Here is a 14,443-nt window from a genome sequence, read left to right on the forward strand (position 1 = left end):
CCCCCGTTTGACTCTGGAGTCCAGGATCTCCTGGACTTCATGGTGACTCTGACCCCTCACTGTCGTCGGAGGGGGCGGTGGGGCCCTGGGATGGAAGGACGTAGCACCAGGGTCTTTCCGAAGCAAGCTGCAATGAAAAACAGGATGGATCTTACTTAGTGATTTGGGTAGTTCGAGTTCTACCGTTACTTTATTTATCACCCTTTTGATTTTGAAAGGTCCTAGGAACTTCAGTGCAAGTTTGCGGCAGGACTGGGGAAGGGGAAGGTTCTTTGTCGACAGGAAAACTGTATCCCCCACCTTCAGATCCCACTCCGGAGAGTGTTTTTTGTCAAACTGTTTTTTGTAGGCTTTTTTCGCTTCCTCCAGGTTTTCCTGAATTCCCTTCCAGCCTTCACGAAGTCCCTCCCACCATTGTTGGCATGATGTTGGCTGGGATGGGCTGGCTGGGAGGGCGAGCGTAGGGAACGGCTTGCCCTCGTAGCCATTGATGATTTGAAAAGGGGAGGTTTTGGTTGAGCTATGGAGGCTATTGTTGTAGCCGTATTCTGCAAAGGGGAGGAGATCTACCCAGTTGGACTGTTGGAAATTAATGAAACAGCGGAGGTATTGTTCTAGAAGGCCATTAACCCTCTCCGTCTGTCCGTCCGACTGGGGGTGGTAGGCAGAACTCAGTCCTTGCTCAATGCCAGCTAGTTTGCAGAACTCCCGCCAGAAGTTGGCAACGAACTGCGTTCCGCGGTCACTAATGACCTTGTCTGGGAATGAGTGTAGGCGTACAATGTGAGTAAAAAAGAGCTGGGCAAGTTTTTTGGCTGTAGGTAACTGTTTGCAAGGAATGAAGTGAGCCTGCTTTGAAAAGGTGTCGACTACGACCAAGATGACTGTCTTGCCCTGTGAGGGCGGGAGCTCTACAATGAAGTCCATGGAGACTACCGACCAAGGTCGGGTGGCTGTAGGGAGGGGAACCAGGTGGCCCGGAGGTTTGCCCCCCCTTCGTTTTGCCATGAGGCAAGTAGGACATGAGAGTACAAATTCTGAAACATCTTTTTTCATTTTCGGCCACCAAAATTGGCGGGTGAGCAAGTTGAGTGTTTTGACATAGCCAAAGTGGCCGGCCAAGCGACTTGAGTGGCAGCGGTCCAAAACCTCCTTCCTGAGGGGATCGGGCACATAGATTTTTTCATTATGTAACCAGAGCCCGTTCTCGGCCTTGACCAAGTTGGGGGGGCGGTCAGTTTCTTGTTTGTACTCTGAGAGGAATCGAGAAAGTAATTCTAAGTCCGGTGGGTTGGTCTGTTTACCGGAGCGGGTGGTGACCCCCCCCCGCGATGGCTGAGGGGGAAATTAGTGAGTCCACCACCTCCTCCCTGAGACTGTCGTGTTGGGGCAGGCGGGAAAGGGCGTCCGCTAAAAAGTTCTTTGAGCCCGGGATGTGTTTCAACACAAAATCAAACTTAGCAAAGAAGCCTGCCCACCGGATCTGTTTTGCAGTCATTTTGCGACGCCCAGTGAGGGCTTCCAGGTTTTTGTGATCGGTCCAGATTTCGAAGGGGACTCTCGCTCCTTCAAGCCAGGAGCGCCAGGTTTTTAAGGCAAACATGACTGCAAATGCCTCTTTGTCCCAGACCGACCAGTTTCTTTGTTCATTGGAAAATTTCCTGGAAATATAGGCACAGGGTCGGAGCACCCCATTTTCTCCCCTCTGCATTAATATGGCTCCTACAGCGGCGTCGGAGGCGTCGCATTGGACCACAAAGGGCTTAAGTTCGTCAGGATGAGCCAGCACGGGTTCGGAGGTGAAGAGGCGTTTTAGCTCAGTGAAAGCTTTTTGACAGTCAGGCGTCCACGTTAGGCGTGCGCCGGGTTTTTTAGCCTCGTCACCCTTCCCTTTAGTTTTGAGGAGTTCTGTAAGAGGGAGCATGACCGTGGCGAACCCCTTTATGAAGTCGCGGTAAAAATTAGCGAACCCGATAAAACTTTGTAACTGCTTGCGGGTTCGAGGGGGTTCCCAGTCTAACACCGCTTGGACCTTTGCGGGGTCCATGGACAATCCCTCCCCCGACACCCGGAAGCCCAAGTAATCCAGTTCGGTCTTGTGGAATTCACATTTTGACAATTTGGCATACAGTTTGTGTTTACAAAGGGTGCTTAACACTTTTCTGACCAAAGGCACATGAGACTTTAGATCTTGTGAATAGATAATGATGTCATCAAGGTACACCACCACCCCCTTGAACAGGAAGTCCCGCAGCACTTCATTAATAAAGTTCATAAAAACACCCGGGGCTCCCTGTAGCCCAAACGGCATGACAAGGTACTCAAATTGTCCCAGTGGGGTGTTGAAGGCTGTCTTCCACTCGTCCCCCTCTTTGATGCGGACGCGGAAGTATGCGTCTCGGAGGTCGAGTTTGGTAAATACTTTCCCCTTTGCTACGGTGTTTAATAAGTCCTTTATCAACGGGATCGGGTAGGCGTTGGACATGGAAATCCCGTTTATCGCACGAAAATCTGTGCAAAGCCTAAGAGACCCGTCCTTCTTCTTTCGGAACAGGACAGGGGCGGCATGGGGAGCTGTGGCGGGTCGAATAAAGCCACGCTTTAGATTTTTGTCCAAAAACTTTCGGAGTTCAGCTTTCTCCGCCCAACCCATGGAGTACAGTTTCGCTTTGGGAAGCTGCTGCCCTGGGATTAGCTCAATGGCACAGTCTGTAGGGCGGTGGGGCGGTAGCTCATCCGCTTCCTTCTCGCTAAATGCCAGCTTTAAGTCTCGGTACTCCTTGGGGATGGAGGCGACTTCCTCGAGTGTGAGGCACGCCCGCATGTTTTGGGGGGGAGCGTGCGGCCCCCACTCGGGGCGCCAGTGGTGATGCTCGCACCTCCAATCCGGGAACCGGACGAGCTGTTCCTCCCACCTTATGTCGGGTTGGTGGCGGGCGAGCCAAGCTGAGCCTACTACCACGTCGAAAGAGCAGGAGGGGGCGATTACGAAAGTCTCAATTCCCCAATGCTCCTCAGTCCCTACCGGGACCGCCTGAGTTTCTAAAGTACATGGTTCCCCTCTCATGGGCCCCCCGTCCATTTGCTGGAACTGCATCGGTTGTGGCAGGGGCGAAGTGGCTAATCCCAGCGCCTCAACTAGGCGGGGGGTGATCAAGTCCCTGTTACACCCTGAGTCGATTAGCGCTCGGGCGTGCATGAATCTCTTTAGGTTCGGGTTAAGGAGGGTGACGGCCATAAAAAGTAAACCCCCAGTTGCTCTCACCGTGAGGAGTGCCGGCTGTTGTTGGACCTGCTTTGCGGCACCCATTAAAGCAGGTCGCTGTCGTTTCCCGCCGACTCGGTATCGTCCGACTCCTCGGTCGATTCTTCGACTGCCGCCAGGCTGGTGGTAAAATCCTCGTCAGTCGCCAAGGAAGTGGCGACGGAGCCCCGACTGGGCTCCTTCGATCGGCTGCTCTTCTTCTTCTTCGGGCCCGGGGTGGTTGGCCGCGCCGTGGGTGGTGTGGATCCCGCTTTCCCAGGGCAGTTAGCAGCAAGATGATTTGGGTCCCCGCATTGGAAGCACTTGCGGGCGGGAGACGGGGTGGAGGTCGTCGGAGCCTTCTTCCCTTCAGATTTAGTTGGGGTGTGTTTGGCTCCCTTCCTCGCTAGTTGCTGTCTCCTCATCCCCACGTGTTGGAGGTTGGTCTCCACTTCCCCGGCCAGTTGGATCCAGCCGACCAGCGTGTCGGGCCTTCCCTGACTGTAACAGCGGTCGAGGATGCTCGGATTCAACCCGTTGATGAACGCGGTGTATTTCATGACCTCGTTCCATCCCCTCGCTGCCGCACAGTACCCCAGGAATTCGGTGGCGTACTCGCGGGTGGAGCGGTTGCCCTGTTCGATGCGTTGGAGGGCAGCGACCGCCTTCTCCTCCCGCAAGGGATCTCCATACTGGCGGAGCATCGCGTGCAGGAACCCTGCCACGGTAGCTAATTCGGGCTTTCTTCCCATGAAAAGCCCCACGTACCATTTGCGGGCCGCCCCTCTCAGTCGAGACGCGATGTGGTACACTCGGCTGGCCTCGGTAGGGTAGTCGGCGCCCCAGTGGGTGAAAAACGTGTCGCACTGAATAGTAAAGTATTCCACGTCCTCCGGATTCCCATCGAACGTAATCTTCAGCTCTCTTCCCCGTCCCTCGGCCCCTCCTGGCGCTCGCGGCGCCCCAGGCGGCGGTGCTGGGCCCGGTAGGGCCGGCGGGATCGGACCGGGTAGTGCAGGCGGCGCCGGGGCGGCCGGGGCCCCTGGTGCGGGCGGCGCCGGCGGTGCCGGGGCGGCCGGAGCCGGCGGAGCCGGAGGTGCCGGGGCCGCTGGGGCCGGCGGCGCCGGGGCAGCTGGAGCCTGCGGGGCGGGGGCCGGCGGGGCGACAGGCGGTTGCCCCAGTGGCAACACTCCATACGGTATCCCCAGGACCGCGGTTTGCAAAGTGCGGAGCTGGTCGTGGATAGCGCCCAGGTTCTGCTGCATCTCCTCGGCCATCGTCACGCGGGAACGGTGCACATCGCCGTGGATTTCCCGCACCCAATCGAATAATTCGTTGCGGAGGGTCCGGATCGGGTCTTCCCCCCCTCGGGGCTCCGTGCCCTCCGCCTGGCCCTCGTCGTCGTCTCCTGCCCCTCCTTCGCCCAACATGCTTCGATACCGCTGCTCCGCGGCGTCGATTGCTGCCGTGGACTTCCGCGGGCTCCAGGTTCGCGGGGCCGGGAAGGCGGCGTCGACCGAGAAGGGTGCTGGAACCTTAATTTTGCGTCGGACCCCCGTCACGTTTGGGTCGAGCGGCGGGTCCTCCGATGGGGTGGTGGGCTCTCCGTCGTCTGGTACTTTTGCCGCCATCGAGCCAAGCCTCCAGTACAGATAAGCCACGAACAATGGGATTACTGTTATAATGTCAGAACTCAAGAACTTCAAACGGATCCCATACTTAGTTACAAAGCTAGGATTTTATTGAAGAGAACTAGGTGCTGGAAAAGGCAAGATAACAGTAATGGCGAGAGCCAGCATCAGCTTGATTTTATACACGTAAAGCAAACATCTCACAAAGCCACAATTCACATTGTAGGGCGCAGCTGTCTTCTCACCATCACTATCAGTAGAGAGGATGCCTCCCTACTCCGAAGGCCATGCTGTTCGGCTTCAAAGGGTCCCAGTGTGAGAATGTGCAGAGACAAGACATAATTCATTCTACAGCCCCAAATATTTTGGATACCAGTGGGGCAAGGTTAATTACTATTCAGGCACTCTGGGTTAAGCAGAGGTTACAACATGGAGTCAGTTTGGTTCAGTAACAATACAGCTCCAAGCCACAATAAAACTACCATACAGCATTGGTCACATTATAGAGGACCAGCAGCAAAGATACAAGTTCTGACAGGTGTTTACATAGAAATTTCTTGATAAGGTCAGGGGCTGACACATCTTTCTCTGCTACCCACTCATTTTCACTAGGAGGGAAATGTTTCCATCTAATTAGATAATATAGTTTCCCATGTTTAAGCTTTGAGTCCAAGATTTCTTGGATCTCGTGGTGACTCTGGCTCCCCATCTGGATAGGTTGGGGTGCTTCCGGCCGAGGATGCCAAGGGGAACAACCAGGGTCTTTCCGAAGAAGACTGCAATAAAAGACAGGGTGCACTTTACTGAACATCTTTGGCGACTCCAGTTCTACTGTAACTTTATTTATCACCCTCTTGATTTTAAAAGGACCCAGGTATTTGTAAGCCAACTTTTGGATGGTTGAGTTAGTGAAAGGTTTTTTATAGACACAAACACTGAGTCTCCTACTTTGAGCTTATTACTATATACTTGTGACACTTAATATTTAATACTATAATACTAGTAATAATAGCTTAATACTATATACTTGTGAGGAATTATGTGAATTTGAACATGACAGCTCAGTTGAGAGACTTTGGGTAAACATAAAAGGAGTAAGAAAAAACAGTTATATTATTGTGGGGGTCTGCTATAGACCACCAAGCCAGGCAGAGGACTTGGATGAGATACTCCTATAACAAGTTTTCCAAGAGAGGGGGTACAATGATCATGGGACATTTCAATTACCTGGATATCTGTTGGAAGTCCAAATCTGCTAAAAATGAAAAGTCAAATAGATTTCTGACTTTTCTTGCTGACAACTTCCTTTTCCAGAAAGTGAAGAAGGAAACAAGGGGATCTGCTATCTTGGATTTGATTCTCACCAACAAGGAAGAATTGATTGAAGAAATGAAAATAGTGGGCACCCTGGGCAGTAGTGACCATGTAATTTTGGAATTTACAGTCTTAGGGAAGGGGAAAGCCATACGTAGTCAGACTAATAGATTGGACTTCAGAAAGGCAAACTTCAACAAATTTAGAACTATGCTGGGTAAAATCCCATGGTCAAAAATACCAGGTGGTTGCTACTGTTTATTTCAGCCAATTGCAATGCCCCAGACACAGTGTCTTCTGAAGGACTAGCGTGTGGGAGTAGGTGGGGTAGGCGACCACCTAAGGTGCCACCCTGCCAGGGGGATAACACTGGGCACCCCCTTATTCCCCCTTCCCATGTGGCACGATTGTGCCACCCAGCAGGCAAGCCGAGAGCCCTGGATGGTGCTGCTGTGCCACTGCTTTTCTTTGTAGGGCAAACATTGCCTGTGCTTGTCAGAGGTTTCCAAGGAAGTCTCTGAAGAGTGCCCCATTTTACGGCTATGTCAAGCACCAATATTTCTCAATAAGCAGTCTTTTGTTTTAAATCAAAGTTGTTTTATTGTTAGAAACTCAGAAGCTGTACCAAGGATGCAGGCCTTGGGAGTAATGACGTATACAGGGTTACACAGTTGCTATATAGGATATCTTCAAAGGTTACATTACAGATGCATACTTGAGTCACGGGTTCAAAGGTTGCTAAACACTATCTTTTTTATTACTAAAGAATTTAGGCTATTAACAACATCTCCCTTTCTCACACTTCTTTAGCCGAAGATGAGTTGTCTGTGTGAACCTGTGTGTCAGAACTTGAAGAACTTCAAACGAAACTCATTACTTTGTTGCAAAAGTATAAGACGTTTATTGAGAACTGTGGTCAGGGAAGGCACAAGTTGACTCTGATACCAGGCTCAGCGATTGATACATTTTTATGCAGTTGTTATAGAAACAATAAAACCATTTCTCACACTCTGGGAGACAGTTGTCTGTTCCCAGGGTCCCTTATCTCCAAAGGGAGGAAGGAGCCCTGCTGCGATGCTCTGGCAGGCTAGCTTCAAAGGACACCTGCAGATGTTTTCCAGAGGCTATCTGTCACCCTTCAGTGGTTACAGTTTGTTTGAAATGCAAAGCATTTGGTTAGTAGGCCTAGCTACAAGGACATGGGATTAGTGTGCAGTTACAATATGGAGTCAGTTAGGCTAACATTACCAAGCTCAGCATACATAACAGATACAAGTTCTGACATACTGCCCCCCCTAAGCTCTTGCTCGGGGCTTGTGTGGGTACAGTAGGTGGAATTTCTTGAGCAGTTGCTGGGCAGACACATCACTAGCTTTGACCCATTCGTCGCAGCTAGGGGGAAAGTACTTCCACCTTATTAGATAGTACAACACCCCCCGTTGGACCCTGGAGTCTAGGATCTCCTGCACCTCATGGTGGCTCTGGCCCTTCACTTGAGTAGGTGATGGCTCTGGAGGGCGAGGGTGCCAGGACGTAGCTCCAGGATCTTTGCGAAGAAGGCTGCAATGAAAAACAGGGTGGATCTTACTAAACATTTTGGGTAGCTCCAATTCTATGGTCACCTCATTGATCACCCGTTTTATTTTGAAAGGGCCTAGGTACTTGTACGCCAGTTTCCGACATGTCTGGTGGAGGGGAAGGTTCTTAGTTGAGAGGAATACACTTTCCCCTTCTTTGAAAGTCCACTGGGGGGAGTGCTTTCGATCGAAGTGTTTTTTATAGTCGTCTTTTGCACTCTCTAAATTGTCCTGTATCACCTTCCACCCCTCCCGGATCCCCTCCCACCATTGTTGGCATGAGGTCGATTCCGGGGCCCCAGACGGTGCCGGTAAGAGTGGGAAGGGTTTCCCCTCGTAGCCATTAACGATTTGGAAAGGGGAGGTCTTGGTGGAGCTATGCAGGCTGTTGTTGTATCCATACTCCGCAAAGGGCAAGAGCTCCACCCAGTTAGTTTGTTGGTAGTTGACATAGCACCTGAGGTACTGCTCCAGAAGCCCGTTCACCCTCTCTGTCTGCCCGTCAGTCTGAGGGTGGTAGGTGGAGCTGAGCCCCTGTTCCATGCCTGTGATTTTACAGAACTCCCGCCAGAAGTTGGCAACGAACTGAGGCCTGCGGTCACTAATCACCTTATCCGGAAATGAGTGGAGGCGGACCACGTGGTGAAAGAACAAATAGGCCAACTTCTTAGCCGTGGGCAACCTCTTACATGGGATGAAGTGGGCCTGCTTCGAGAAGGTGTCTACTACCACTAGGATCACGGTTTTCCCCTGGGAGGGTGGCAGCTCCACTATAAAGTCCATTGAAACCACCGCCCATGGTCTCGTGGTGGTTGGCAACAGTTGGAGGAGCCCAGGTGGTTTCCCCCCTCTTCGCTTGGCCATGATGCAAGTGGGGCAGGAGTTCACAAACTCCAAAGCGTCTTTTTTCATTTGTGGCCACCAGAATTGACGCGTTACTAAGTGCAATGTCTTTACGTAGCCGAAATGCCCCGCGAAGCGGCTGGAGTGGCATTGCGTCAGGACTTCCCCCCTTAGGCATTTTGGCACGTATATCTTCCCGTTGTAATACCAAAGTCCGCCCTCTCCCTTTTCCACACCCTCGGGTCTTTCTCCCTCTGCTTCTGACTCAGCCACGAGGCGTTCCCTTTCTCTCAGTTCCGGGGCCCCCGTTTTCTTCCTGGACCGGGTGGTGACCCCTCCCGCAACCTGGGATGGGGGAATGAGCGAGTCTACCACCTCCTCCCTTTGACTCTCATGCTGGGGCATGCGGGAGAGGGCGTCGGCTAAAAAGTTTTTGGTTCCGGGTATGTGCTTCAGCACGAAATCGAATTTGGCAAAAAAACCCGCCCACCGAATTTGCTTGGCTGTGAGCTTGCGCCGCCCGGTCAGCGTTTCTAGGTTTTTGTGGTCGGTCCAGATCTCAAAGGGGACCCGCGCACCCTCTAGCCACGACCACCATGTTTTCAGGGCGAAGGTGACAGCGAACGCTTCCTTGTCCCACACTGACCAATTCCGCTGTTCATTTCAAAATTTGCGGGAGATCTACGCGCAGGGCCTCAATCCCCCCTCCTCGTCCCTTTGCATCAGTATTGCCCCAACGGCGACGTCGGAGGCGTCGCATCGTACCATGAACGGCTTAAGTTCGTTGGGGTGGGCTAGTATGGGCTCACTCGTGAACAACCTCTTCAACTCATCGAACGCCTCTTGGCATTTGGGCGACCAGTCTAGGCGGGCTCCGGGTTTCTTGGCCTCCTCCCCCTTCCCCTTGGTCTTGAGGAGTTCAGTGAGGGGCAACATAACCCTGGCGATTCCCTTTATGAACCCGCAGTAGAAATTTGCGAACCCCAGGAACGATTGTAGCTGCCGTCGGGTTCGGAGTGCATCCCAATCCAGCACCGCTTGGATTTTGGCGGGGTCTATCGCCAGTCCCTCCCCCGACACCCGGAACCCTAGGTAATCTAGTTCCGTTTGGTGGAACTCGCATTTGGTCAACTTAGCATACAGTTTGTTCTGGTACAAGGTGGTTAGTACTTTTCTAACCAGGGGTACATGTGATTCTAAGTCTTTTGTTCAGTTTTTCATTGCTTCATTAAACCCCGCAGAACTGTAGGTTTTCTGGGTTGGGGGTACCCCCACCACCCCAAAAACAGTGCCACAAGGTCCCCCCCCCAGACATATGTGTAGAGGGGTCACACATCACCCCAGCATGAATCAAGTCTCTCCCTAAGCCTACCTGGCAGGGCTGTCGTTGGGAGCAAAAGAAAATCCTCCCTACAGATAACCTATTTATTTTCATTCAGAAGAGACTCTGGCCACAGCTGATTGTTTCTTAGGAAGACTAATAATAATAATAATAACTTTTTATTTGTATCCCCCCTCCCCGCAAGCAGGCTCAGGGTGGCTCACAACATGTAAATACAGTATACAATACCATGTGCAATCAATTATAAATTCATATACAATTTCAGTTATAAAGTCATCCTTAAAATAATTAAAATTACATTAGACTTAAGATTATGGTGCTATAATCAAGATCTTTCATAAAATCCAGTGATTAAAACATAAAACATAGAACATATCCAACAGGACTTTCTTGGCTCGGTTTTATGTGAAGGCTGTTTTAAAGAGGTGGGTCTTACAGGCCCTGCGGAATTGATCTAAGCATCGCAGGGCCCGTACCTCCTGCGGGAGTTGGTTCCACAGTAGGGGGGCCGCTACAGAGAAGGCCCGATCCTGGGTGGACTTCAATCTGGCCTCCCTTGGCCCAGGGATATTCAGCTGGTTCTTTCCAGCTGACCTCAGTGCTCTCTGGGGTTCATGCGGGGAGAGACGGTCCCTCAAGTAGACAGGTCCTCAGCCATAGGTGTGTGTGTGTTTTATTGTAACAGTGCAGTGTTTAGAATCATTTCCTACAGATCACCCAGCACTGCAGGCAGGCTGGTCTCAAAAGTTTTCCCTACAGAATAACAGATGCTTTTAAAACTGTGAAATAGTGGGGTGCTTTTCATAAAACCATACATGGCTTTTTAATGTTTATTCACCGTTCTGTAGTATAAAAGCAGACATTTTACAAATGGGGGAGGGGGGGAATTCCTCTTCAGCGTTAGAAATGCAGGCAGAAGGGTACACTTCCCACTGACTGAAAAGCACCATGTGACAGCGTGTACTGTCATTGGCTAAAGCTTCTTTCCAGATGTTATCTATAAGTAAACACCATCTGGTAAGCTGCTGATTGGCACCTTGCTTCCTAGTCCCACCCCTGGCTGCCTGAGAGGGGAGTTCGAGCTCTAGCAGCCACAGTAAACTGCTTGACTGGTGAGGAATACATCTCTCAGGGAGGAAAAAATGCGGCTGTGTTTTAAAAGCTGATTTTGGTTTTTTTAAAGCTGTGCTTGGTGAGTTTGCAACTAGCTTTTGTTTTATAGCTTAAAACTCATTTTGCATGATAAAAACTTTCTGCTCTGTCTATGAGAGGGGGAAGAGCAGAGTCTCTCCCTGTTTCAGGGGAAGGGGGGTTGTATTAAAGCCTCTCCATTCTAGTATCAGAGGAAAGCTGGCTGTGCCAGGGGTCGGGGGGGGTCGGGGACACAGGGTGCCTTAGAGTGGCTAGAAATGCTTTTTCTTTTTTTCCTTGCCTGACTGTGTCTCCCTGCTGGGGCTGGGGAAAATGGTAGCTTGCTTGATTAAACTTTGCTTTGTCTGTGGCTTGCAGGAGTCTCTCTCTCTCTCTCTTACTCTCCTGGTGCTTCTAACAGCTTTTGTGCAGGTTTTAAAACTGCAAAGCTCTCAATTTCTAGTGCCCGTGTGGGGAACCTAGGGGCATCTTAGAATGAGGTCTGCAGAGAGAGAGAACTCCTGGCTGCAATAAGCCCTGCAAAACCAGGAAGCTCTCGCCTTTTCAAATACCGCTGCAAAATATACACACACACTCCAAAATAGTTTAAAAGCACATTTAAAAGTACAAGTCTGCACCAAGTATTTCCCTGTAGACCTCCTTTTCATTTCCATTGTACAAAAGCTCACTTTCAAAAAAAAAGTTTGCACCAGGCATTTTGACCTATTAGAAAAACAACAGCAGCCATATTTGCCTTCTCTTTCCCAAAATGTCATTCTGCTTCCCAGGGGATGGCTCCGCCCCTGACAGTCCCAGGTGGGACAGGGGAGCCGGGGGGGGGGGGGGCTCCCTTCACAAATAGAGCTGAACTTGAAATATGTCCAACCCCTGTTCCAGAGATGGGGCTGACCAGCCATCGATGTATTCACCACACAAGATGCCCTTTGCTCCAGAGGGGGAACAAACCCACTCTTGCTAGAGGACAGGCTCCTATACCCCTGGTGTCAGACGTGTAACTTGCTGAAACTGAATTGTAGAATAGAGTTACTTGACATGACTAACGCCATGATGTACTTTGATGTAGCCTCTGCTTTACTAACCCTGAGAAATGTAGCAAGTACCTTTCCCCAAGCATATTGTAACCGCAAGGAGTAAAATATCACACCCGGTCGAGAAAGCCAGCTGCGGCTTTGAAGTTAACATCTCCAAGATCCCTCTTCCCAGAGAGAGAGAGATAAGGCCCTGGGAAGACCGGATCGTCTCTGGGGGTGTGAAAAGGGCTGTATTGTTTCCTACTTTCGAATTGTAGAAAAGGCCTGCTTCAGCCTTGGCCCAGTATCAAACTCAATCTGCCTTTCTGCTTGACTGTTTGTTCTCAAATAAATGGATTAATTTTGCAACAGAATGATCCGTCTCTATTTGAAGTTCCACGTCTTGACATTTTGAGTTTGATCCCTTTGGAGCTTATCCGAACTGGAAACTTTGGCTGGATGGCCAACAAGACGCCAGATAATGGAGAGCCCACCGAACCGATTGAAGAGCCGACAATCCCGAAGGGAGTGACGGTAGTCCGGAGGAAGGTTAAATCACCAACGCACTTCTCTACCCTACTCTACACCCCGAAGCAGTGGAAACCGCGAACCTCGACCGCGTTGATGGACGAGGCAGCGGGGCACTACACCGCACTACTAACCGGGGCTGAGGGCGGAGATGCCGGCGGGGGGAAAAGCGCGGAGGAGGGCAAGGGAGAGAGGCCTCGCCGGGGCGAAGACGCACAAATGCTGCGCAATTAGATGCTCATCTGGGCCAGAGAAATCCATAACGAGGTCCAGTCCAGCCACCTGCAGATCACCCAAGAGATCCAGGAACAGCTGGATGCGATCAGGAGGCAGATCGGAGCCATACGGCGAGAGGAGCCAAGGCTACCCCTCGGCGAGGGGCCCCGAGACGAACCAGAGAACCCACCGGGGGGGGAAGAACCGGCGGAGGGGCTGCGGGACACGCCCGTGCAACCAGTACAGCCGATACCCGCCCCGGTGCCCGGGCCACCACTGGCCCCCATCCGACCCGGGGGACCTGCGCCACCACCTGCGCCAGCTCCGTGGGACAGCGTGAGGGGAAGGGAGCTCCAGATCACTTTCGATGGGGACCCAGACGAGGTGGAGTACTTCACGATCCAGTGCAACAGCTTCATGACACATTGGGGGGTGACCTTCCCCACTGAGGCCAGCCAGGTAGACTACCTGGCCTCTAAGCTGAAGGGGGCGGCCAGGAAGTGGTTTGTCAGCCTCTACGCTGCGCGGGGCCCCGCGCTGCCATCGGTGTACGAGTTCCTGCAAGCCATGCTCCGCCAGTTCGGGGACCCGCTGCAAGAGACGAAGGCATTGGCCCAGCTACATAAGATCAAGCAGGGGCCGAGAACTATCAGGGAATACGCGGCAGAGTTCCAATCCCCCTGCACCAAGGTGCAGGGTTGGAGCGAACGCATGAAGTACGAGGCGTTCATGAACGGCCTCAACGCGAGTGTCTTTGACCACTGCTATACCCAGGGTCAGCCAGAGACCTTAGTGGGATGGATCCAACTGGCCGGTGAAGTGGAAACGAACCTACAACATGTGATCCTGCGCCGCCAGCAACAGACGAGAGGGAAGGGGGTCCGAAGCTCCAAGACCCCCACTAAGCCAGAAGCAAAGAAGGCCCTCACCCCCATCGCGAGCTCAACCCCGAGAGCGAGGAGAAGGTGCTTCCGATGCGGGGACCCCGGGCATCTAGCCGTGAATTGCCCGGAGAAATTGCAGCCTACAACCCCTCCGGTGAAAGTACCAGCGAGCGCTCTGAAGAAGGGAGGGGGAAGACCCAAAGAGCCCAGTCGGGGCAGCGCCGCCATGTCGGTGGCAATTGACGAGGATATTATGACCATCGAAGACTCCGGTGAAGAATCGTGGGACCCCAAGCCGGCGGGAAACGACAGTGACCTGCACTGATGGGTGCCAAGACGCAGGTCGTGAAACCACCAGCACCAATCACGGTGAGAATAACGGGGGAGCTGATGTTTATACAAGTGACTTTATTAAACCCTAACCTGAAAAGGTTCATGCGCACCAGGGCCCTGGTAGACTCGGGGTGCACGAGGGAGATAATTACCCCACGCCTGGTGGAGGCCCTCGGGTTAGCCAGAACCCTGCTCCCCCAACCCATCCAATTTGAGCAAATGGGACGACCATGAAGGGGGAGCCGTGTATGGAGGAAACCCAAGCCGTGCCCGTGGGGACGGAAGAGCACTGGGGGATCGAGATTTTCATGATAGCTCCCTCCTCTACTTTCGACGTGGTGGTGGGGGTAGGGTGGCTAGCGAGGCACC

Source organism: Heteronotia binoei, chromosome 13, assembly GCF_032191835.1.
Source record: "Heteronotia binoei isolate CCM8104 ecotype False Entrance Well chromosome 13, APGP_CSIRO_Hbin_v1, whole genome shotgun sequence".
NCBI classification, from domain to species: domain Eukaryota; kingdom Metazoa; phylum Chordata; class Lepidosauria; order Squamata; family Gekkonidae; genus Heteronotia; species Heteronotia binoei.